Source organism: Euleptes europaea, chromosome 5, assembly GCF_029931775.1.
Source record: "Euleptes europaea isolate rEulEur1 chromosome 5, rEulEur1.hap1, whole genome shotgun sequence".
Lineage (NCBI taxonomy): Eukaryota > Metazoa > Chordata > Lepidosauria > Squamata > Sphaerodactylidae > Euleptes > Euleptes europaea.
In genome coordinates, this window is record NC_079316.1 from 36,727,240 (window position 1) to 36,752,085 (window position 24,846).

Genomic DNA, 24,846 nt, shown 5'->3' on the forward strand with positions numbered 1-24,846 from the left:
CACATAATCCAATTTCATGAATCATGAAAGAAAATGGCCTGCATCCTAGCCATCCAGGCACAAAACTGTTTCCAGCATTCCCCTCTATACTTGCAGCTCCCCTGGAAAGATCATCCCTGGGGGGTCACATGACCTGCATGAAGGAATAAGCACATAAGTCCAGGGGCTGGATTGAGGAGGGAGAAGGGGGTGGAACCACTCCTTCTGTTTCTTCCATCAGCAGAATTCCATTGGCAGAAGAGAAATGGAAGAGTGATTTCATGTTCTTCCCCTGTTCCAAAACAGTGTCCTTACCCATATAGCTATTCCTCCACATGGATCACACAATAACAGGAATAATCTTTCTGGGGCTCAAAAGGAACAGTACAAATTGTGGGGAAAATTGGAAACCATGATGGATGGAAAGCTTTGAAACTATGATGGTAGAATACAGGCCAAGGTCTATTTGACTTTTGAAATGACATAAATAGATCATGCACAAACAATATCACACTAGTAATTTTGCAGCCCAGGCTGCCTCCCCTAGTAACCCTGGGTCCAAGAAAAGATAACTCATTCCCTCTTCCCCAAAGATTAGTGGGTCCTGCTTAGAGTATCCTCTGAAATAGTTGGTTTAGGATGTTCCCACAGGCTTTTCTCATTGCCAGATCTTGGTGGGAAGCACCTAGCAATTCCTAGCATTTTAATGTTATAAAGATGCAGATGAAATTGTCATCTGAAATTTTCTGTGGATTTTGGAAGTCCAAGTTATGTGGTCTTGTATCCAAAGTAGAAGTGATGCTTTAGGAGTTCTTCTTTGTTTTGTTTTTATTTCAGAAATATGAACCAAGTACTTTACTATGTCATAGCTTTTACTTCCTTCTCATAATTCATTCTCCCCCACCCATTTCATTACAGATGTGCACATGTGTAAAAAGTAGTCTTGATATGATCATGTGCATAACTGAATTAATATACTTCAGGTGTTGTGTTTTACTGACATGAATTAATACTTGTGAGTACTAAAAATGTACTGTCAATAGGCAATTTGAATGTACTGGGCCAAATGTTACCATCAAGATCTTTATTGTGTATAATTTCATTAATGCACAGGAGTCATAGAATCATAGAGTTGTAAGGGGACATGCAGGCCATCTAGATCAATCCCCTGCTCAATGCAGGAACAGCCTAGAGCATCCCTGACAAGTGTTCATCCAGCCGCTGCTTGAAGACCACCAGAGAGGGGGAGTTCACCATCTTCTTAGGAAGCTGATTCCACTGCTGAACTACTCACAGTAAAAAAATCTTTCCTAATGTTCAGCTGGTACCTTTCCATCCATAATTTATACTCATTATTGTGAGTCCTATCCTCTGCTGCCAACAGGAACAGCTCCCTGCCTTCCTCTATGTGACAGCATTTCAAATACTTAAAGAGCACAATCATGTCCCCCCTCAACCTCCTCTCTTCCAGACTAAATATTCCCAAGTCCCTCAGCTTTTCCTCATCAGGCTTGGTCTCAGGCCCCTGATCATCCTCGTCTCTCTCCTCTGCACCCGTTCCATTCTGTCCACATCCTTTTTGAAGTGATGCCTCCAAAACTGCACACAGTACTCCAGGTGTGGCCTGACCAATGCAGTGTACATTGTTCTACAGAAATAAATCAGCTGTATTGTGTAGCTAATAAAACCTGACATAGACCATAAGAAGGCAGGCGTGTATTCTGTTTTAGAGAAACTTTGCATACCATCCTTTGTGGGATGGGAAGGAGTTTTGGTGTGTATCAGTAAAATGTCCTACGAAGGCATCTTGATAGGATAATACATATGATCACAAGATTGCTTTGAGCTGTGATTTATCAACGTGCATAAATGCATCAGTAATACAATGTGTAATAAAGTTGCAAGCAAATAGAAGTAATCGAAAACTGTAGTGCATGGGCTCCCTTTTCTGGGTTTAATTTTAGACATTCTCTTAATTAAATCAGAATTAAGGAGGAATGGAATGCAGCCTAGAGCTAAGTTCTGGAACCATAAAAATGGAACAGGAGAATTCTTAACTGGAAACAGGAGAGTCATCCTTAATTCTAAACTTACCCGTTCAGCACCTTCCTCAACTTGTACCTGCCAAATTTGTTTCAATTGGGCATAGTCAGAATTCATACACATTCATTCCAATAAGCTGAAAGCTCTGATTAACCCTTGAGGAAGAACCTTTGCCCTTTCGTGGACTGTGGATACAATTTACCACTCAACACTACATATTGACAGAGTATGCAGTTTAAGTCCTGAATGGAGTCTGTGTGCTCTTACTGTGCCTTAACATCTCAGCAACACACAACTTGGCAAGGTTACTATCATATAAATAATCCTGTATTTTTCCTTCGATGATGCAAAGAGCAGTTTCTTTTCATATGCAGAACAAACACTAAATTTTTGGCACTCATTTCTTAAGCCTAGTCCTTAAAAAGTGATACCGAGAACAGGAACTTCTGGAATGATTTACTGTGTTAAAGTGTTTGTATTTATTTACAATAATAGTATCCTATCTTATCTCATTGGACTCATGGCAACTATTATTAAAGGTTCCTTAAACATTACTTAAATATCAGGAAAATGTTTCAGAAATGTTAGTATATGATGCTTAAGGATATCTAATTTTAATAGTGTTGGATATGTCTGCACTCTTGTGATTTTGCTTTACACCATGATCAGAATATTTGCTATTTCTTTTAAATAATACTGAACTATGTATCCGGGTCACTATGCAGAGGAAGGCAATGGCAAACCCCCTCTGTTAGTATCTTGCCTTGAAATCCCTATGGGGTTGCTATGAGTCGGTTGCGACTTGATGGCACTTTTACACACATACCAGGGTGACACAATGGGGATTAGCTGGCCCCATTGTCCAGCCAGGCACACCTTAGGGCCAGGGGAAACCGCTTTCCTGCCCAGGCTTGACACACAAGATGGCTCCCAAAACCTTTTGAGAGGCATCCACTTTGTGGGGAGCAGTGTCTTGCTCTCATGCCAGTCTTTGCCCCCCATGCCTCCATGGCACCCCTTAGTGGGAGGAGGACTCCAACTGCCTACAACAACTTTTCTATGTCATACGTGAGGAAAAGTCAAAGAAAATCAAGTCACATAAACACATGAAGCTTCCTTATACTGAATCAGACCCTTGGTCCATCAAAGTCAGTATTGTCTACTCAGACTGGCATCGTCTCTCCAGGGTCTCAGGCATCACCTACTTGCCTACTCCCTTTAACTGGGATTGAACCTGGGTCCTTCTGCATGCCAAACAGATGCTCTACCACCGAGCCACAGCCCCTCTCCTTAGAGTTTTGGCAACTGTTTCACACACAATCCATGGCTGAGCTTTCTCCAGGAACTCCAGACTGTTCACACCTCTTGCCCTACATCGAAATGCAGCGCTGTAGGTAGGAAATGAGGTGTGTTTGACCATTGAAATGCATGAAAATGAATGACGGATTGAACTGGCTGGTAAACAGCAATACTGAGATTCCAGGAGGAGGTTGGTAGGAATGATAAGAGAGAGTAGTAGGGACTCTTTGTCGCCTGCGTTGTGTCAAATTAATTTCTGTTTATGTTACGGAAGGACATTTCACCACCAATTTGTTAATAAACAGCAAAGGTGGAGAGAAAACACTCCCTTTCGTGCTGCAGTGGTGAGCACAGGTGGCTAGATGCTAATTAAATCTCAGAACTGTGACTGGCTGAGGAACAAGGATTCCTTAGCAACCACACACTGGCAGGGATGCCGCATAATCACCAAACATTTGAATGCTGGATCATAACTCAGCGTCTGTGCTGTAGCAGCTGCAGAGGAGAGGATCTTGCTGAAGTAAGCAGGGATAGCTGTCCTTCTTGCGACTGAGTGATGGCCTTGTATAGTTCTACAAGACCAGGTGGGGAAATGTCCTACGCAAACTGGAGTCCACAGAAAGGAGGCCCTCGCATCCCCTTCGTAAAATAGCAAAGGGTGTAAGAAGACAGAGCCATGGTTTGAAAAAATATATATATTTGGCTGCTCCCGACATAGTAACTGTGATGTATAATAGCCCAGATTGGGGCATGTGATTAGCTAATACATTCATAGCTAATTAACATAACAACATTTAGGAGCATGAACAACAAGGCCGTTGTGTATTTTGCACATTTTCATCCCACTCTTCCCCCATTTCCTCCCCTCTCCATTCTACCATCAGTACAACAACCCTGTGAGGCTGAGAGAGAGCGGTGGCTCAAGGTGACTCAGTGAGCTTCATGGCAGAGCTGGGATTTAAACCTAGGTCTCCCAAATCCTAGTAGATACATTTAAATTAGGTATTTTTTTAAAGTTATTGGTCTTATGAGCTATATTAAACTGTATCCTGTACATCTAGCATTTGAACACATCCCAAGTGGTTATCTTCCTCCCATATCCATAACTTAAGGCATGGATGATAGACTCTTAAGGTATGTTTGCACAGGGGTTTTCCATTCCACCAGTTTTAGGCTGTTGCAGAATTCCTTTGGAATGAATGAAAAACAAGAAATCTGAAAACAAATTGTTGATTAACAGGGTGATCCCTACCGGCTCAGTGGAGATACAATTTCTTCCATGTCCCCTTGTGCCATTGGACTGCAGACATATGCTGGCAGGAAAAAACATTATACCAGTGCTGTGCCAGTGGGAAGCTAACACTCACAGAAACTTTATGGTTCCATGATTAACACTCACGGAACCACAAAGAGAAAAGTGTGTCAGAATTGGAGATACAGTGTGAGAGGTGTGGCTCTGGTTAGAGGTAGGATAAATAATTTTGCACAGACATTTCCAGCTTCCATCCCTAGCATCTCAGGGAGAAGGTACTAAGAAGGATACTTCTCTTCTTGACAGAGTTCTTGCTAAAAGCCTCCCTGTTTGGTTTGTCTTATCTTTTCCCCCGCCATTTTTATGTGTGGACCAGCTTCATTTCCTGTTTTTTTGCATGTCCCTGTAAACATATTTTGGCCAGTTGCCACAAGAAAAACAGGAAAGCAGAAGAGCAGAATAAACAGGACTGCACCTCAATTTACCACACAGGAGGAAAATTGTGGTCTCAAATAGAAACTGAACCTTACCCAGTATCTGCCTTTTCAGATCATTATTCAAGGCTTTCCAGCGATCAGTCGGTATATCTTTAGCCACAAAAAGATCCTGTCATAATGGGATTCTGCTGAAGAACGAACTATACCCATAGTTGTATTCACCAAACATGTTTAATGGTCCCAATAACACAATGAAGGCTCTTTGGATTGCTCACCAACACCCCATGTCACCAAGTGGACCAGGACTGCCCCTAATAATTAGGGCTAGACTGTATCTCCAAAATTCATATTTTATTGGGGTGGATACAACCCTTTTCCGAGTAGCCTTCCTCCAACTTAAGTGGCTCTTCTAATGGAGGAAAAATTACTTAAGTTGGAGGAAGGCTTCAAACTTGAGCCAAAAGAAAAGGTGGGGCATAAATATGTTATTAAATACACACACACACACACACACACACACACACACACACACACAAACTGCTCAGCAGAGTGGTAGCATAGGGGTAGGATCCACCCCAGTGGTTCCAAACTATCCCAGTTTGTTTACCTACATTCCTGGAACAGTATTAATGGGCTAGCCTTAAATTTCTCCTTAGATTATAGGGATACTCAGACCCTGCATTGGAAAATGACCTTTGCCTGCCGGGGGCTTCCCAGAAGGATCAGGTTGGTCACTGTGGGAAATAACATGGGGCACTAGATGGACCTCTGGTCTGATCCAGCAGGATTTTTCTTATGCTCAAGGGTTTTTCTTACAGCTGCGTGTTTAAGATTAATTTTTTTTTGCATATCCCCATTTTTTTGCCATCAAGTCACTGACTTATGGTGATCCCATAGGGTTTTCAAAGCAAGAGATGTTCAAAGGTGGTTTGCCATTGCCTGCCTCAGCATCATGTCCCTGGTATTCCTTGGAGGTCTTCCGTCCAAATACTTGCCAGGGTTGAGGCTGAGAGTGTGTGACTGGCCCAAGGTCACTCAGCAAGTTTCCATAGCAGTGGGGATTTGAACCTGGGTTTCCTAGATCCTAGTCCTACATCTTAATCACCACCATACTAGCTCTCATCATAACCTCATAGAGAAATATTAATCCCATACACTATTCAATTGCAATGTTATACAATTTGGAGTTCAATTATTTTAAATCCAAAATTCAAGAAAGAAGAAATTAGCCTCTTCTGCACTCCTGAGTGTTGTGTGTTTGAGTATACCTGGCAGTCTGAAATATTTCCTTAGGGAAGCATTCAGTTCAGACAATGTCCTGCAGGGTTAAACAAACAGGAACCCAGAGTTTTATTGGACTGTTGTTATGTATGTTACCAAGGGAACCATAGGTGAAATGCTGAAATGTGTTGTTCCTCCTCCAACCCAGAGGAAGGCAGATGGAGTGTCTTGGGGTGCTTTAATCTTCACAATTAGCTGCTGTTTGGTGGGGCTCATGATAGGCTTGATCAGACAAGCTGCCTGTCAGAGATGCTCAAAAATTTTGACCAGTTTAATTTAGTTCAAGGTGCCTTGTTCTACGAATGCTCACTTTCTGCCAAAAGACACGCTCTCACAACACAACACATGCTGTATACATTTATACAGAAGGCACATCCAATACAGAAACTTTAGGATATTGCCAAACCTTTCTGATGGACTTCAAACTGCTCCACACATCTGGAGTAATTTAATGACAAATGAAGATGTTTCTTTTCCATGAAAAGGACACCCAAATAATTAGGTTTAGACAATATTTTTTTAAAAAAACAGTCCAAAAATTAATACCCCTTGCATGACAAAATTTTACTAGATGAGAGTGCAATAGTTTATGATTAATTCGCTTAATACAGGCAAAAGTCCTGCTAACATCATTTCTTACAGACATTCTTTATGTATGATGTGATAGCAGATGCATGTTGAGTTCCACAGATATTTTCAAATCCCATAGCCATAGCAGCATCTTTTTTGTGGTCTAGCTATTGTAAGCAGAGTTTCCTGAGCTAGGAATCACCACACTGTAGCCTCAGAACCTATGAGTTCAATCTGTCCCAAACGTATGAATTTCATTTGCCACTAATAAGATGTGACAAAGGCATGCTCCTGTTTTCAAGCACAGTTTCCTTCCCAATAGATAACAAATGTGTGACAGAGCTGAGGATTTCATGTGGTGAAGAGGCAGAGGAAAAGGTGCTGAGTCCCTACACTCCTTCCCAATCCTCTCCCAGATGGGCTCTTTGATCACAAGGAATGGGAAACAGTGAGGATTGTAAGGGCTTAGTACCATTTAGATCACTTATAACCCCCTGCTATTTGGACCCTCAGGATTCTAGCCCATGGGAAATTCTGCCAGCACTTCCAGTTAGTTCCTGACTGACCACCAGGTATCCGGAAGTTTAGAGGACAGGCAGTGGAAATTCTTATTTTAAACTGAACACTGATTATAGGGAGGCTACTGCTCCCCAATGCTAATTCTTTTCAGTGATTTTCCATTCTTCCTTGCAAAAAAAGGTTCCTCACCCCTCTCCATTTTCCCTTAAAAAAAAATTGCACAGTTTAATGGCGGGGGACTGTACCCCACTGAAACTGCTCAATTCCACATTATCCATATAAATGGATAATGTTCAAAACTGGTATCTATTTCAGGACTTAATTTCCAGTGCAACCCCACACTATTCTAAGCACACTGACTTCAACCCTGTTTCAGATTGCACCGCTAGCATAGCTTGCAATACTACATTTTCTTTTGTTTTATGAACTTCAGTCATCTCAGAAAGCTCTAAAGCAATAATGGACATTTCTAAAAGGAAGGAGAAGACAAAAACATTATTACATTTTGTGTTTAAGAACTGAGCTGATGATGGTAAGCTTTTCAGAAGTTGCGTTACTCTGTTTGTTGACATTGTCAAGCATCCACCCGAAGCAAGAGAAGGGCTACTCATAATGCCTGCCAAAATAAGTTAGTTTGGTTTTGTCTAAATGCCCATTTCTGCAGATCATAAAACTATTGCACAATTTGGTTTGACTGGCAGCCTCAGCTTGAGAGTAGCCAACTTCTAGAAATGTAGACGTTTGCTTGTTGGTTCAAACTGTTGTACTGTCAAGTGATGGAAATGGCTTACACACAGTGTAGCTGGCTTGGAATGATCCTTAATCACTGAAATGATTATTAATGTTCTAAACAGTTTGCTAGTATTGCAGTTTTGCCTAGATATTGCCAGGAAGCTTTGCTCCATAGGCTGAGATTTTATATGGACAGAAAGGTGAATGTTAATTGCCTTTCAAGTTAGAGAGTGCTTTAAGTGCCACTCTTTAAGAATAATTTGCCAACTACGGAAACAATCCAAATTGCCTATGATTTGCCATTGCATATTAGAAATAATCGAATAATCTTCATCAGTATAATTACAGAGGCAGCCATAAAAATGAGGAGGAAGTAAAGCAGGAATCCAAAGACTGAGAGTTTCTATGTCCACATGAATCAACAACACCCCTTACCAGATTTTCTTTTTGGTGACTATTTAAGAAAATTTGCTTATGAGTAATCTCTAGGGTTGAGGGAGCAGCGTTCCAGGAGAAAAATTGCAAAGAAAAATAAGGCATCACCTACTTATAGGAAGAAGAAAAAGAGTTGTTTTTTATATGTCAACTTTCTCTACCACTCAAGAGAGAATCAAACCAGTTTACAATCACCTTCCCTTTCCCTCCCCACAACAGACACCCTGTGAGATAGGTGAGACTGAGAGAGCGCTAAGAGAACTGTGACTAGCCTAAGGTCACCCAGCTGGCTTCATGTGTAGGAGTGAGGAAACCCACCCGGTTCACCAAATTAGCAACTGCCGCTCATGGGGAGGAGTGGGGAACCAAACCTAGGTTCTCCAGATTAAAGTCCACCGCTCCAAACCACTACTCTTAACCACTACTTAACCACTACACCATGCTAGCTCTAAGGAAGTTCTTACTATAGAGTTCTTGGTGATCCCTACAGCTACCCAGAAGTGACAAAGGTAGCTCTAGGAATAGCCAGAAACTCTGGTGATTCCCAGAGCTACCCGTTGTCACTTCTGCTTAGCTCTAGGCATTGCCAGGAACTCTAAGGTAATGATTTCCTGTAAGTAGACGAGATTTTCCTTATTTTTCTTTTTTTTTAAAAAAATTCTGCCACTGTTGGGGGCTTGGCAGCCCTAATAATTTCTTCTCTTTGTTATTAAAAAGTTCACACACAAAAATTAATCCTTAATTTGTCATTTTGTCTTCAAACTTTTTTATTTTGTATGAGAAAATTCCGACAGCATCTACAGCATGATGTGCAAATATCCTTAAAAATATTTTCCAAAAAGTGGTCATGCAAGTGCTATTGAAATCTAAGGTGGCCAACCTCCAGGTGAGGCCTGGAGATCTCCTGGAATTACTACTGATTTCCAGATTATGGAGATCATGTTCCCCTGCGGAAAATGGCTGCTTTGGAGAGAGGGCTCTATGGCATTATACCCCAGTGAGGTCCCTCCTCTCCCCAAACTCCGCCTCCCCAGGTTCTATCTCCAAATCTCCAGGAATTTCCAAGCCCGGAGCTGACAACTCTACGTGAATACTTGTGCTTTTTGTAGCAATGCCTATGAGATTACTGATGAAACAGAAGTTCCATGTCACAAATATGGTCCTGAATCTGAATGTCAAACTCATGCCTGCTTAGGCTCTAAACAAGAGGTAAGCAGAGCACGGACAAAAATGTCAGCTGTGGGAACAGCGGTGAAAACAAAAGATGCAGCTATATATTTGACAGTAAATGCAACTGCAATCAATAAGAATTACTTTTGAGAAACATAGGTTAGTTCTTCTAGGAGCCACTTCACACACACTGATTTTCCTACAGAGATATTATTCTACATAGGAAAATGTATATACCTATCATCTGAGGTGAAATGGCATATTCTGCTTACTGAGTCAGCACAATTGGTTGTGTTCATCACACACATGACAGCATATGTTCTTTTCTCTACAAAGTAGAAATATCAATGAAATAAATCACATAAAAAGGGCCTCGCTTTCAATCTCAGAGAGGTACAAGCTGTGAAGCTACCCCTAGTTTCTATCAAAACTTAGAAGACAGACCTTTTTATAAGAACCACCATGTGCAAGAGGGCAGATGCTACTCTACTCTGAGTACTTTTAAACATAGTGGTTGAAGTGATGACTTTAGTGCCTGCATTGTGAAAAGAGGAAAGATTTAACCCACATATTGCTGATTGTTTGAATAGGGAAATTAAGCGGTCTCTATTATGGCATCCACAATGTCAAAGGGGTTATAACACAGTTTTCTCTTCTACCAAGAGTTCACAAGGCTCCCCCTGAGGGCCTCCCTGAGAGTGGGGGGCTTCCCTCTGTCATTTCTTCTTCTGCTGTCAGGTGGACCAGATTAGATAGGGTTGCCTACCTCCAGGTACTAGCTGGAGATCTCCTGCTGTTACAGCTGATCTCCAGCTGACAGAGATCAGTTCACCTGGAGAAAATGGCCACTTTGGCAATTGGACTCTATGGCATTGAAGTCCCTCCCCTCCCCAAACCCCGCCCTCCTCAGGCTCTACCCCCCAAATCTCTAGGTATTTCCCAACCCGGAGCTGGCAACCTTAGCTTGTCTGCAACTCACTTTCAGAGGCTTCATGACCCACAGGTTGGGAGACACTGTCTTAGAGCCTACTGGGAAATATAGTTCCCAGGATGCCTGTCATCTAATGTTGGACATCCCGAGAACTGCATTTCCAGGGCGCCAGGTGCCACGGGCACATTTAAAGGGTCGGGGGGGGGGACAGAAGGAGGTAAGGAGAAGTGTCCTTTCTCCCTTTTGGCTGCCGCCACAAGCCATAGGATCAGCGGCAGGTAAGCTGAGTGGGATGGGGGGCTAGGGAACACAGAACCCTAACTGTCCTCCTTATGATCTCAGGCTTGGCATAACCACATTTTATCAACTTATGGGCCATTTATAGTGCCATTCTAAGCAGAGTCACGTCTTTCTAATTCCTCTGAAGCCTTATAAGGGTTTAACTCTGTTTAGGATGGCACTGTTAATATCTGACTGGGTGTGTGTGTGTGGGGGGGGGCTCCCCAATTATTAGCTTTTTAATGCTGACAAGTCCAAGGCAGCATGAAGCCCCTTGATGTGAAACAAACAAACAAAATCAGCACATTCAGGCTGAAATGTCAGTTACTCAAACGGTTATATGGTGTAGTCAAAAAGGGCCAGAGTCCAGTAGCACCTTAAAGACTAACAAAAATATTTTCTGGTAGGGTATGAGCTTTCGTGAGCCACAGCTCACTTCTTATGGTTATATGGTGTGTGTGTGTGTGTTTTTAAAAAATCCCCACTCTGAAATGAAATCCTTAAGTATCAGACAGAAATGCCATTTTTTCCCTCCACTTTCACAATTAAATCTCTAATTCCTATGTTCAGGCTCCCCCCCCCCCTTTTTCTTTTTGTCGACCCATTATCCACGGTGAATGACAACGCGCTCGCCATTCCTGCAATTAATGCCCCTTTCCCTTTCCTGGGTTCCCTTCGTTGGCAATACGCCCTGACAGCCATCAGGGCCGGTGAACGAAACCCCTGCACGCGTTCGCTGGGAGGCGCCGCCTTAATGTGCCGCGCGGGGCTCGGGACGATGCAACGCGTTGGCCCCTGAACGCGTTGCAGACAAGGCCGTTGGAACCGCCTTGAGCTCGCTCCCCCCTGCCCGTCCGCCTCGACACGGCCCACCCCTTGTGCTCCAAAGGCTGGTTCTTCTGCAGGCACCCGGGAGGAGCCTTCCGAATGGAAAGGGTACACCTGACGCCCCACCGGAAGACTTTCGAGGGCACTTTCACGCAGCCCAGATAATGCACTTTCGATGCACTTTGAAGGTGGATTTGACAGTGTGGCAAAATCTACTTGCAAACGATTTGGATGGGGGAAATGTGCATCTAGAGAGCTGCAAACCCAAGGCAAAACCTCCCGTGTGGAAATGGCCCTTGACGCAGCCCACCGCTTTTGCTCTAAAGTCTAGTTCTTCTGCAGGCACCCGGGAGGAGCCTTCCAAATGGAAAAGGTACACCTGACGCCCCACCGAAAGACTTTCGAGGGCACTTTCACGCAGCTCAAATAATGCACTTTCGATGCACGTTGAAGGTGGATTTGACAGTGTGAACTGGCAAAACCTACTTGCAAACGATTTGGCGGAGGAAAATGTGCATCTAGAGAGCTGCAAATCCAAGGCAAAACCTCCCGTGCGGAAATGGCCTGACACAGCCCACCGCTTTTGCTCTAAAGTCTAGTTCTTCTGCAGGCCCCCCCCGGGAGGAGCATTCCAAATGGAAAAGGTACACCTGACACCCCACTGAAAAACTTGGTGATATCACAAAGCGCTAGTCCCATAATTCTGCTGGTTTCTGGACTGCAGTTAAACCTGAACCCCATGCAAGGCCAGGGGGGTTGTTTGTAGAGGCAGGGCCCACTCCCATGGACAGTCCTTGGATGTGACAACTTCCTCGGATTATTTTAGGGGGAGAGGCTGTGGCTCAGTGTTAGAGCATCTGTTTGGCATGCAGAAGGTCCCAGGTTCAATCTCTGGCATCTCCATTTAAAGGCAAGTAGATGATGTGGAAGACCTCTACCTGAGACAGGACATACTAAAACTAGGAACAGCGTTTGCCCATAGAGGAAACATTACTGCCCATAGAGAATGCATGCTTACTCATTGGAAGTAGTGGAGAACACTCTTGCCAATAGGAAATAATGACACCACGCTTGCCAATAGGGATCTGTTAGACCACGCTTGCCAATAGGGAACTGTTAGACCATGCTTGCCAATAGGAATGAATGACACCACACTTGCCAGTAGGGAACTGTTAGACCACGCTTGCCAATAGGGAACTGTTAGACCACACTTGCCAATAGGAATTAATGACACCACGCTTGCGAGTAGGGAACTGTTAGACCACGCTTGCCAATAGGGAACTATTAGACCACGCTTGCCAATAGGGAACTATTAGACCACGCTTGCCAATAGGAATTAATGACACCATGCTTGCCAGTAGGGAACTATTCGATCACGCTTGCCAATAGGGAACTTTTAGACCACGCTTGCCAATAGGGAACATAGACCACACTTGCCAATAGGAATTAATGACACCACGCTTGTCAATAGGAATTAATGAAACCACCCTTGCCAATAGGGAACTATTAGACCACGCTTGCCAATAGGGAACTATTAGATCACACTTGTCAATAGGGATCTGTTAGACCATGCTTGCCAATAGGGAACTTTTAGACCACGCTTGCCAATAGGGAACATAGACCACACTTGCCAATAGGAATTAATGACACCACGCTTGTCAATAGGAATTAATGAAACCACCCTTGCCAATAGGGAACTATTAGACCACGCTTGCCAATAGGGAACTATTAGATCACACTTGTCAATAGGGATCTGTTAGACCATGCTTGCCAATAGGGAACTATTAGACCACACTTGCCAATAGGAACTAATGACACCACGCTTGCCAGTAGGGAACTGTTAGACCACTCTTGCCAATAGGGAACTGTTAGACCACGCTAGCCAATAGGAATTAATGACACCACACTTGCCAGTAGGGAACTGTTAGACCACGCTTGTCAATAGGGATCTGTTAGACCACACTTGCCAATAGGGATTAATGATACCACGCTTGCCAGTAGGGAACTGTTAGACCACGCTTGCCAATAGGGAACTGTTAGATCATGCTTGCCAATAGGGAACTGTTAGACCACGCTTGCCAATAGGAATTAATGACACCACACTTGCCAGTAGGGAACTGTTAGACCACGCTTGCCAATAGGGAACTGTTAGACCACACTTGCCAATAGGAATTAATGACACCACGCTTGCCAGTAGGGAACTGTTAGACCACGCTTGCCAATAGGGAACTATTAGACCACGCTTGCCAATAGGAGTTAATGACACCACGCCAATAGGAATTAATGACACCACGCTTGTCAATAGGGAACTATTAGACCACGCTTGCCAATAGGGAACTATTAGACCACGCTTGCCAATAGGAATTAATGACACCATGCTTGCCAGTAGGGAACTATTCGATCACGCTTGCCAATAGGGAACTTTTAGACCACACTTGCCAATAGGAATTAATGACACCACGCTTGTCAATAGGAATTAATGAAACCACCCTTGCCAATAGGGAACTATTAGACCACGCTTGCCAATAGGGAACTATTAGATCACGCTTGTCAATAGGGATCTGTTAGACCATGCTTGCCAATAGGGAACTATTAGACCACACTTGCCAATAGGAACTAATGACACCACGCTTGCCAGTAGGGAACTGTTAGACCACGCTTGCCAATAGGGAACTGTTAGACCACGCTAGCCAATAGGAATTAATGACACCACACTTGCCAGTAGGGAACTGTTAGACCACGCTTGCCAATAGGGATCTGTTAGACCACACTTGCCAATAGGGATTAATGATACCACGCTTGCCAGTAGGGAACTGTTAGACCACGCTTGCCAATAGGGAAGTATTAGACCATGCTTGCCAATAGGGAACTATTAGACCATGCTTGCCAATAGGGAATGGTTAGACCACACTTGCCAATAGGAATTAATGACACCACGCTTGCCAGTAGGGAACTATTAGACCACGCTTGCCAATAGGGAACTATTAGACCATGCTTGCCAATAGGGAATGGTTAGACCACGCTTGCTAATAGGGAACTGTTAGACCACGTTTGCCAATATGAATTAATGACACTACGCTTGCCAATAGGAATTAATGACACCACGCTTGCCAATAGGGAACTATTAGACCATGCTTGCCAATAGGGAACTATTAGACCACGCTTGCCAATAGGGAAGTATTAGACCATGCTTGCCAATAGGGAACTATTAGACCACGCTTGCCAATAGGGAAGTATTAGACCATGCTTGCCAGTAGGGAACTGTTAGACCACACTTGCCAATAGGAATTAATGACACCACACTTGCCAGTAGGGAACTGTTAGACCACGCTTGCCAATAGGGATCTGTTAGACCACACTTGCCAATAGGGATCTGTTAGACCACGCTTGCCAATAGGGAACTGTTAGACCACGTTTGCCAATAGGGAACTATTAGACCACGCTTGCCAATAGGGAACTATTAGATCACGCTTGCCAATAGGGAAGTATTAGACCATGCTTGCCAATAGGGAACTGTTAGACCACACTTGCCAATAGGAATTAATGACACCACGCTTGCCAGTAGGGAACTATTAGACCACGCTTGCCAATAGGGAACTATTAGACCATGCTTGCCAATAGGGAATGGTTAGACCACGCTTGCTAATAGGGAACTGTTAGACCACGTTTGCCAATATGAATTAATGACACTACGCTTGCCAATAGGAATTAATGACACCACGCTTGCCAATAGGGAACTATTAGACCATGCTTGCCAATAGGGAACTATTAGACCACGCTTGCCAATAGGGAAGTATTAGACCATGCTTGCCAATAGGGAACTATTAGACCACGCTTGCCAATAGGGAAGTATTAGACCATGCTTGCCAGTAGGGAACTGTTAGACCACACTTGCCAATAGGGATCTGTTAGACCACGCTTGCCAATAGGGAACTGTTAGACCACGTTTGCCAATAGGGATCTGTTAGACCACGCTTGCGAATAGGGAACTTTTAGACCACACTTGCCAATAGGGATCTATTAGACCACACTTGCCAATAGGGAACTGTTAGACCATGCTTGCATAGGGAACTATAAGACCACACTTGCCAATAGGGAACTATTAGACCACGCTTGCCAATAGGGCACTATTAGACTACGCCTGATTCACAAAAGCATGCCATTTAAGTGATGTCTCTCCAATTTGTAAAGTCATGCCTGATTTTCTGAACAAGCAGAATCTTACATGAATTAAGCAGATGACTTTCATTACTAGAGGGAGTAAGTGCCCTGAATTGGGCAAAAGTGCATATGTTCCATTAACCAGGCAGAAATTCGGCTTAATTTAAAGTTTCAACGTCTCACCTATTTACCGTATATGTTAGGTAAAGATGTTTTACCTAATAGCAAGGATCATCCTCATCAACAAAACATACAGGAATGGCTTGCCAGAGCCAAATGAAAGGAAGTCAGCTGAAAACTGACCAAATTGCAGTCCTGTTTCAGAAAAAGAAACCGTGCCATCTGCAATTTTGCCATGATATGAAGAGCAAATCTCATAGCGTCCAGATGCTCACTGAAGCCCCACAAGGGGGATGACAGACCCTGGGATCCTCAGAAGTCTTCTGAAGGGGGGATGACAGACCCTGGGACCCTCAGAAGTGTTCTGAAGGGGGGATGTCAGCCCCTGGGACCCCAAGAAGTCTTCTGAAGGGGGGATGACAGACCCTGGGACCCTCAGAAGTGTTCTGAAGGGGGATGACAGCCCCTGGGACCCCGAGAAGTTCCCTATTGGCAAGTATAGTATAACAGTTCCCTATTGGCAAGCATGGTCTAACAGTTCCCTACTGGCAAGCATGGTGTCATTAATTCCTATTGGCAAGCTTGATGTCATTAATTCCTATTGGCAAGCGTGGTCTAATAGTTCCCTATTGGCAAGCGTGTTCTAACAGATCCCTATTGGCAAGCATGGTGTCATTATTTCCTATTGGCAAGCGTGTTCTCCACTATTTCCAATGGGTAAGCATGCATTCTCTATGGGCAGTAATGTTTCCTCTATGGGAAGCTCTGTTCCTTGTTTTAGTATGCCCCACCTGAGACCCTGGCAAGTAGGTGATGTAGGAGACCTCTACCTGAGACCCTGGAGAGCCGCTGCCCATCTGAGTAGACAATACTGACTTTGATGGACCAAGGGTCTGATTCAGTATAAGGCAGCTTCGTGTGTTCCTTCCCTCTCCACCCCTCAACACAATCCCCTCTTTTCTACTGGGGGGGGCATGTTATTGGTGGGGGGGCATGTTACTGGTTGCATCTGGCACACAATAATACCACTTGGAAGTCAGTGGGCTGTTTAGCTGCGAGCCCTGCACGAATGCAGTTAGGTTGGCTGGGAACGCGTGTTTGCCTGAAGTTCCCTGAAGTCAGTGAGGTCATTTTCTCATCTTCCCCTGTTTTCTGTATTTTCCACAGACATGCCAGTCTTGAACAACACCCTCTTTCTTCATATTAGAAATGGAAATTTGTCCTCTGCAGGAATTTTCCACTTAATAGCTTGTGCTTTCCTACCAGGGGCCTCAGCGCACCACCACTGCAATGCCGTATTTCTTGCCGCTGCAGTTTGACATTTTGCAGCCAGCACAATAAGCTGTATTCACTCGCTGCAGATTTTTTTAAAAAACAGACATATCTGTATAGACACAGTGCATAATGCAAGCCCCTTCCCTGCCATTCCTCAAATAAAAGATACTGGAACAAGATTTGGTGCTGCAGCGTTGTCAAATCGTAATGATCTTTTATAGCACTTCCCTCCGCTTCTCCCCTTCAGACATAAATACGCACAAGCGAGCCTCTGTTTTGTGCTCGCTTCCCGGCAAGCATGAAAGGCAATTCTCATGTTCCGTAGCCGCCTGTAATTGTTTGCCTTTGTGAATTATATCCTTTGCATAGCATGTGCAAACTGTACATCAGCGCCTGACACGATGATAAGAGGGAACACAGATTGCTTATAATCTCTGCAGTAAACAAAACAAACAAAAAAACAACCCCACAGCTTTAAAACATGTTGAATGACCTGACTGGGCGCCACCGCATTTGTAAGGCTCTTAAACCCAGACACTGCACTGCAAGATCGGACCAAAAAAGAAATCTTAAAAGGATCAGGGGACAAAATAAATGGGGAAAAAAATCTTGCACAAGTTAATTAAAGCTTTGTTATCAGAGATGATCTCCGGGATTGTGCAAAGATTTTCTCTGGCATTCCCAACGCCCGACCAGAGCATCACAGTGAGCGTCGCTGTGTTTATGGCTGAAGCAGAAGCTTCCCCTGTCTGCCCAGAGTGGTAGAGCCTTCAGACAGCAAGGTCCCAGTAGGTCAAGCTGGCTAGCATGTTGAATTGTGTATTATCAAATGGAATCGGGTTGAGAGACGGGGTGGGAAGGGGCGGGAAGAGAGGGGAGAGGTAGGGTAGTGTGCAGGCAGGGATGGTGGGCCATTGAGGGGGGGAGTGATTGATGGATTGCAGGACACCTAGGGTATTTCTTTCAGGGGGTATTACTTCCACTGTTAGCCAAGAACAAGAGCAAGGGGGAGAGAAAGCAGCAGGGACTGACAGCCTGGTGTTGATCAAAGGGACCCCCGCACTAAATGCCTTGCTAGCTATTTATTAGAAAGACAGGAGGGCTTTGCTATTCTAGCAGGGAGAGAGGGATTAAAGATCAAAAAAAGGGGGGGAAGGGGGCTTGCCTGACTTTGTTGTTGGATGCACAAGTGTGTGTGCGCGCACACACACACACACACACTTTCTACTTTCAACAGCAGAGAGTTTGGATGATGATGAGAATGAACAATTATTGCAGTATCTTTTTAAAAAGGAATTTTGGGAGGTCCCTCCATGGGGAAATGTTTGGGAAAATGGTCTTTTGGCCTGATTAACCTAGGAAATAAAGTTTAACTGAACCGCTGGGATTCTATTAGGATAATCCATTCACACATACAACTGGGGAGGTGTGTTCGAAAACTTACTCCTTCGTTGGGGATGATCTCATGTTGCAAAAATGATTCCCTGCTCCTGTGCAGGGGAAGGTTACTCTGCTAGCATGACATCTGTTTCTCAGCGGCAAACTGCTGCATGTTATGCCTCAGCCACAACAAAACCCGGATGGTTCCTTCACCTTTGCAAAGTACCCAATGAGGGAGAGCATCCAGGAAAATGAAACACCCATTGCCTTCCTACTGCTTTCCCCCACCGAGTTCAGAGACCTATATTTGTGAAGAGAATAGGGGTTCAGATTAATATGTTGGGCGAAAACTTCAGGGGGCGGGAGTTTCAGCGAAGAGATGGGTTATACATTAAGCATTCTCTTCCCCTCTCTTCCTCCTCTTTCAGCATTAAACAAGTGTGGCATAATTTTAATTTAATGGGGTATTATGTATGCTTTGTTTTATGTTCACCTGTTGTTACCACTCTTGTGTGCCTGCAAAAAGGCAAGACAAACATACAGGTAATGAACCAAGCAAATGTACCAACAAACAGTATATGCATGCTGGCCATGATAAGTAGTATTTGGGAAAGTATTGACACCACTGCAAATGTGTACTGCTGATCAGGAAAAAACAAAACAAAGAAACCTAGAATGTACAGGCTTTTTTCTGCTTTTCACAGCAGCCTTAACCCTGTCCTCATGATGACCATTGAATGTACAGTAGATGTGCCTAGAAGAGGCATTATTCTCTACTTGTGGTAGGGTTGCCAACTTCCAGGTACTAGCTGTAGATCTCCTGCTATTACAACTGATCTCCAACCAATAGAGATCAGTTCACCTGGAGAAAATGGCCACTTTGGCAGTTGGACTCTATGGCATTGAAGTCCCTCCCCTCCCCAAATCCCACCCTCCTCAAGCTCCACCCAAAAACCTCCTGCCAGTGGCGAAGAGGGACCTGATAACCCTAACCTTTAGATACTCCTTAGATCTATGTAAATAGACCTTATTCGCTATTAGGAACCGTGCAAAAAAACCCCCACCCTTATTTTATGGGGTCTGTTTATGTGACCAGCTGCAAAAGTCGGCATAGAGGCAAGATGTGTTGCCATGATCCCAGTTTCCCCCCTCTCTCCCTGCATTTATAGCATTTAATGTACACTGAGGATTAGCATGTGAAATGATCAGGGCTCATTTCACATGCTAATTTTTGCAAAGCAAACTACTGTCATAGGTACAATGTCATAGGTACAATGATCAGTGAAAAAGATGGCAACACCACTAATCAACATTTATCTGTACAACAGCCATGCAATTAGTTTACAAAGAAAACAGGAAGTAAGAATAATTCACAGTGGGTAGCCACAGGAAGTAAGAATGAATAGGTAAGTGAAGAGCAGCTTACAGAAAATGGAGCAAAGCAGAGCTGAGAACTTAAATATTGAGATGACTAATTATTGTTACGTTGCATTATTAGGGATGTGCACAAAATTTTCTTTCAAATACTTCTTTGGCTTGTTAATTAAAATATTTTAATTATTATATATCGTTATGATTTAGTGTATTCCAATGATGTCCCCACTGGTTTCAACAGGAAATGAAGGATGCTGTCAATTTCATGACAAATGCATCCAACCATTCAATTTACCTGGTCCAGTTACTATTATCAGTGTGAGCTGGGGTTGTTCAGCTGAGACTGGCAGTTGGTGAGAGGGTTGAGGCTGGGATATGGTGGGGGGCAGCATCATGGGTGTGATGAAGTCACTTCTGGGAAAACTTGGAAGTGACGGCAGGTAGCTCTAGGAATCACTGGAAACCCTATGAATAGAGTTTATGGCGATTCCTAGAGCTACCCGCCATCACGACTGGTTTTTCCCTGGAAGTGATGTAACAGCACGCATCATGCTGCTGGTTTTTTTAAATCCCCCCACTGTTGCTTGGAGTGACAGCCAGTGATCTTGGGGTGGGGCATCCCTGTCCAAACAGGAAATGGTAAGTCTAGTGTGAGCTGATCCCCAGATTTGCTCAGTGATGAAGCAAAAAGCTCGAATGACTTGCAGTAAGTTTTAAGGCTGTGTACTATCTGTACTTGTTATGATTTTAGATGTGTAAGCCTATGAAGGCAGCCAATCAGAGCAAATTGGAGAGATCTCAGCTCGTGCATCACTTGTTCTCTGAGAGAGAGATGATCTGATCCTTCATGATCATTTCTGTCTCACACACGTCTGCCATGTTTGTTTTTTATTATGGGGGGAACCTTAAGCCATTTGTAGGGCATGTGGGCTACCTATTGCCCAAGAGATGCCTCTGCATGTCCCTTGCCCCCCCTCCCCAGGAAAATCTCTGCCTCTGTCTCCCCCTTCCCATCTAGCATGTGCAGCTCCAGATAACAGACTAGTTCACGAAAACTGAGTTGTGCAAGGATTCAGGGAAATGCTGGCCATGCCCAGGAATGCCAATCAGAATGATTCTGTTTGGCAGAAATGTAAGGCAAGTGTTCAGGTTGAAGAAGGTCCCAGCCAGGTACATATCTGCTGAGTTACTGTCACTCTCACTGCTGCCCCCAGGAAACTGAGAGTCTGAAATGGTGAAAACCAAAACAGAAAGCAAAGTGAAGATGAAGGCCCTGTAATGTCATCAAAATAATGTTTGATTGTGGCCTATTTGGTTTCCTACCAAAAGCATAAATAATTTCATTTGGATAATTTACTTTTCCAGTGCTAGTGAGCAGGGACCAGATTTGAATGCTGATGCTCACATAAACATTGCTTGGATCAGATTTTAATGTGTTAAGTTCCAGATCTACATCCTTATCTATTATGATGACTACTCAACAATGATAAACCATCCCATATTTATCCACCCATTGCTGAGCAAGTGTTGAGCATTTTTCACTGCCTTGGAATCAGACTCTGTCACATGGTCTATCTGTATTACTAATTTTGTAAGGGTTACAACTCATTGAAGCCACCTAGTGTTATAGACCCGGTGTAAAGTGCATCCTGAGAAATCTTTCCTAGCAAGAAAAAAGGTTGTTCCTGTTTAAAATGAACTTACTCAAGGAAAGCACTATCTAAATAATTTCTCCTTATGCATGCAGTATTTCTTGCTTCCCTTTTCCATTCTGGTTTCCTTGTTTAGAAATCAAAGGACTTGGAGATTCCTGTAGACTGCATAATTAGCTTTAATATGCAGCCTTGCCATTTTTTGAGGTGCCATATACGCTTTCTGCATGAGCAGACGTTTCCCATTGAATGCATAGCAATCACCTGTGGATAGGCTGGTTAATTAAGAGAGTTAGAACCCTATTTAATTCCATTTTAGGCCACAGTAATTTGGACAAGGGTAATCACCTACCACAATATACAGCCATTTAGGACCCTTTAAAGGTTATTTTAGCAATTATAATCCTGGAAAATGTGTTAGGGTGTACTTTTGCTGTTTTCTACACTGCTTTATTCTCCTGAACTCCCCAGCTTGTGGCTTTATAATTGAACAATCACTTTTTAGGAATTCATTCAATACCAGGTAGTCTTGATATCAGCAGTTGAGCCCTGATCTTGAGAAACCTGGCAATTTTGATACCATGCGAGGTACTCACAGATCTCTGTATTTAAACCATGCCTCTATTATTTAATATGTGGAAGGTGAATAGAAAGTCCCATATTAACTGCAATCTTTGACTGTTTCCCTTGCCTGCACAGCCAGTTGCTTTTCTGATCTGGGCTGGGTACTGGATCCCAGTTAGGCTTGGGAAATTCCTGGATATTTGGAGGGGAAGCCTGGAGAAGATGGAGATGGGGTGAGATGAGGTGGAGCTCTGAAGAAATTTGATGCCATCGAGTCTACCCTCCAAAGCTGCCATTTCCTCTGTGGCAACTGGTCTGTGTACTCTGGAGATCAGTAGTAATCTTGGGAGAACTCTGGGACCTACCTGGAGTTGGCAGCTCTAGATAGGGCTGACAGCTCCGGGTTGGGACTAACCTGGATATTTTGGGGGTAGAGCTTGAGGAGAGCGGGGTTTGGAGAGGAGAGGGACTTCAATGACATCGAGTCCAATTGTCAAAGCTGTAATTTTCTCCAGGGGAACTAATCTCTATCACCTGGAGATCAGTAGTAATAATGGGAGATCTCCAGCCACCACCTGGAGGTTGGCAACCATAGCTCTAGGCCCAATGGAAGAAACAATTAGGGGCCATGACTCATTGTTAGAGCACATCCTGGAAGGATTTCAGGGAGCTGGTGTTGCAAAAGGCTTTTCTCTGCCTGAGACCCTGAAGCACTGAAAGTCCAAGTAGATGGTACTGAGTGAAATGGATCCATATTCCAAAATATTATAGAACAGCTTGATATTCTCTTAGGATGGAAGGCAGACCGTGTGTGGGGGGGTGTCAGCTGAGGGAGAGTTCAGCCCCATCTCACCTTTTACCCTTAAAGATCTGCCTATGGAATGCCCTCGCAGCTCTCCCAGCACCTACATTATTGTTTGTTTGGCACCAGGCCAAAACATTTCTGTTGGCCCAGGGGTTGATCTTTCAATAGTATTTTAATCTGGAAACTGTTATTTTAAGCTGTCAGTGGCCTGTTTTTATGGTCTATATTTTATGTTGTGCTGGTTTTGAGGAGATACTATGACCTCAGTTCCCCATGCATACAGTAGATACATCAATTAATGCATTTATTTACTTAATTTAAGAACATAAGAAGTGCCATGCTGGATCAGACCAGTATCCTATCTAGTCCAGCATCTTGTCTCACACAGTGGCTAACCAGTTCCTCTACAGCAAAGCTTCTTAAACTGTGGGTCGTGACCCCTTGCATTGTGTTTACACCCGGGAGTGCAGCATTGTAACGGGTCTTTTACCACTCAAAATGAAAGGCCCCTTGCGATGCGGCACTTCTGGGTGTAAACCGGAAGAGATGTGGCACGGTGTGTAGGCACGCGTGCATGCTTGCCCATCAACCCTCAGCTGGTCAGCGGGCAGCCCGGTGGATTGGCGGGGTTTTGCCCGCCACATGGCAACCCTAGTCCCATGTGAATCACCTTACACCTTACCAACACTGAACTTGACTTGCCACATTGTAGCCCACTCACCTAATTTGTGGAGATCCTCCTGGGGTTCTTCACAATCATCCTTGGTTTTCACCATCTTGAATAATTTTGTGCTATTTGCAAACTTGGCTACTACACTTCTACTCACCTCTAGTTCCAGATTGTTTATGAACAAATTAAATAGTACCAGCCCCAACACTGATCCTTGTGGGACCCCACTGCTTCCGTTCATTGCGAGAATTGTCCCTTTATTCTTACTCTTTACTTCCTGCCATTTAACCAATTTTCAATTCATAAGAGAACCCGTCCTCCTATCCCATGACTGCTAAGTTTATTCAGAAGTCTTTGGTGAGGTACCTTGTCAAAAATCTTTTGAAAGCCCAAGTATATCATGTCTACCAGGTCACTGTTGTCTATATGCTTATTCACTTTCTCAAAGAACTCCAAAGTTATATCCTGCCTTCCTTCCAGTGGGGACCCAAAGCAGCTTACATCATCCTCCTCTCTTCCATTTTACCCGCACAACAACTTTGTGAGGTAGGTGTAACCTTGGGCTAGGGAATGCTTGGCCCAAAGTCACACAGTAAGCTTCCATGCCAGAGTGGGGATTTGAACCTGGGTCTCCCAGATCTTAGTCTGACCCTCTAACCACTACACCACAACGGTTCTCAAGAACTTCACCAATAGGCTTGTTGTGAGATTGAATAAAGATTGTGTATGCAAGAGGGGAAAAGGCTGTGAAGTGCTTTGGGGCTATTTTCTCTCCACTCATTCCTGTCTCATCTTTACTCCAAGGTGCTCAGGATGGAATATATGGGCTCTTCCCTTTGGATTTAATGCTTACAACAACTAGGGGTGTTCAAGAACACCACCAGTTCAGCTTATGTGCCTGTCAAGAACAGGGATCTGGTTTTTCAAGTAAGTGTTTGGCTGTTTGGGAGCAGATCAAGCCTGTTCCTTGTTCCCCCCCCCCCCCATGTATTCAAACATTGCAGTACAGCGCGATCATCCCCATTTCACACATGCAGCATATTCTCATGGAGCACGAGCCCTAGCTTCCTCTCCTTTGCCACGGACCTCT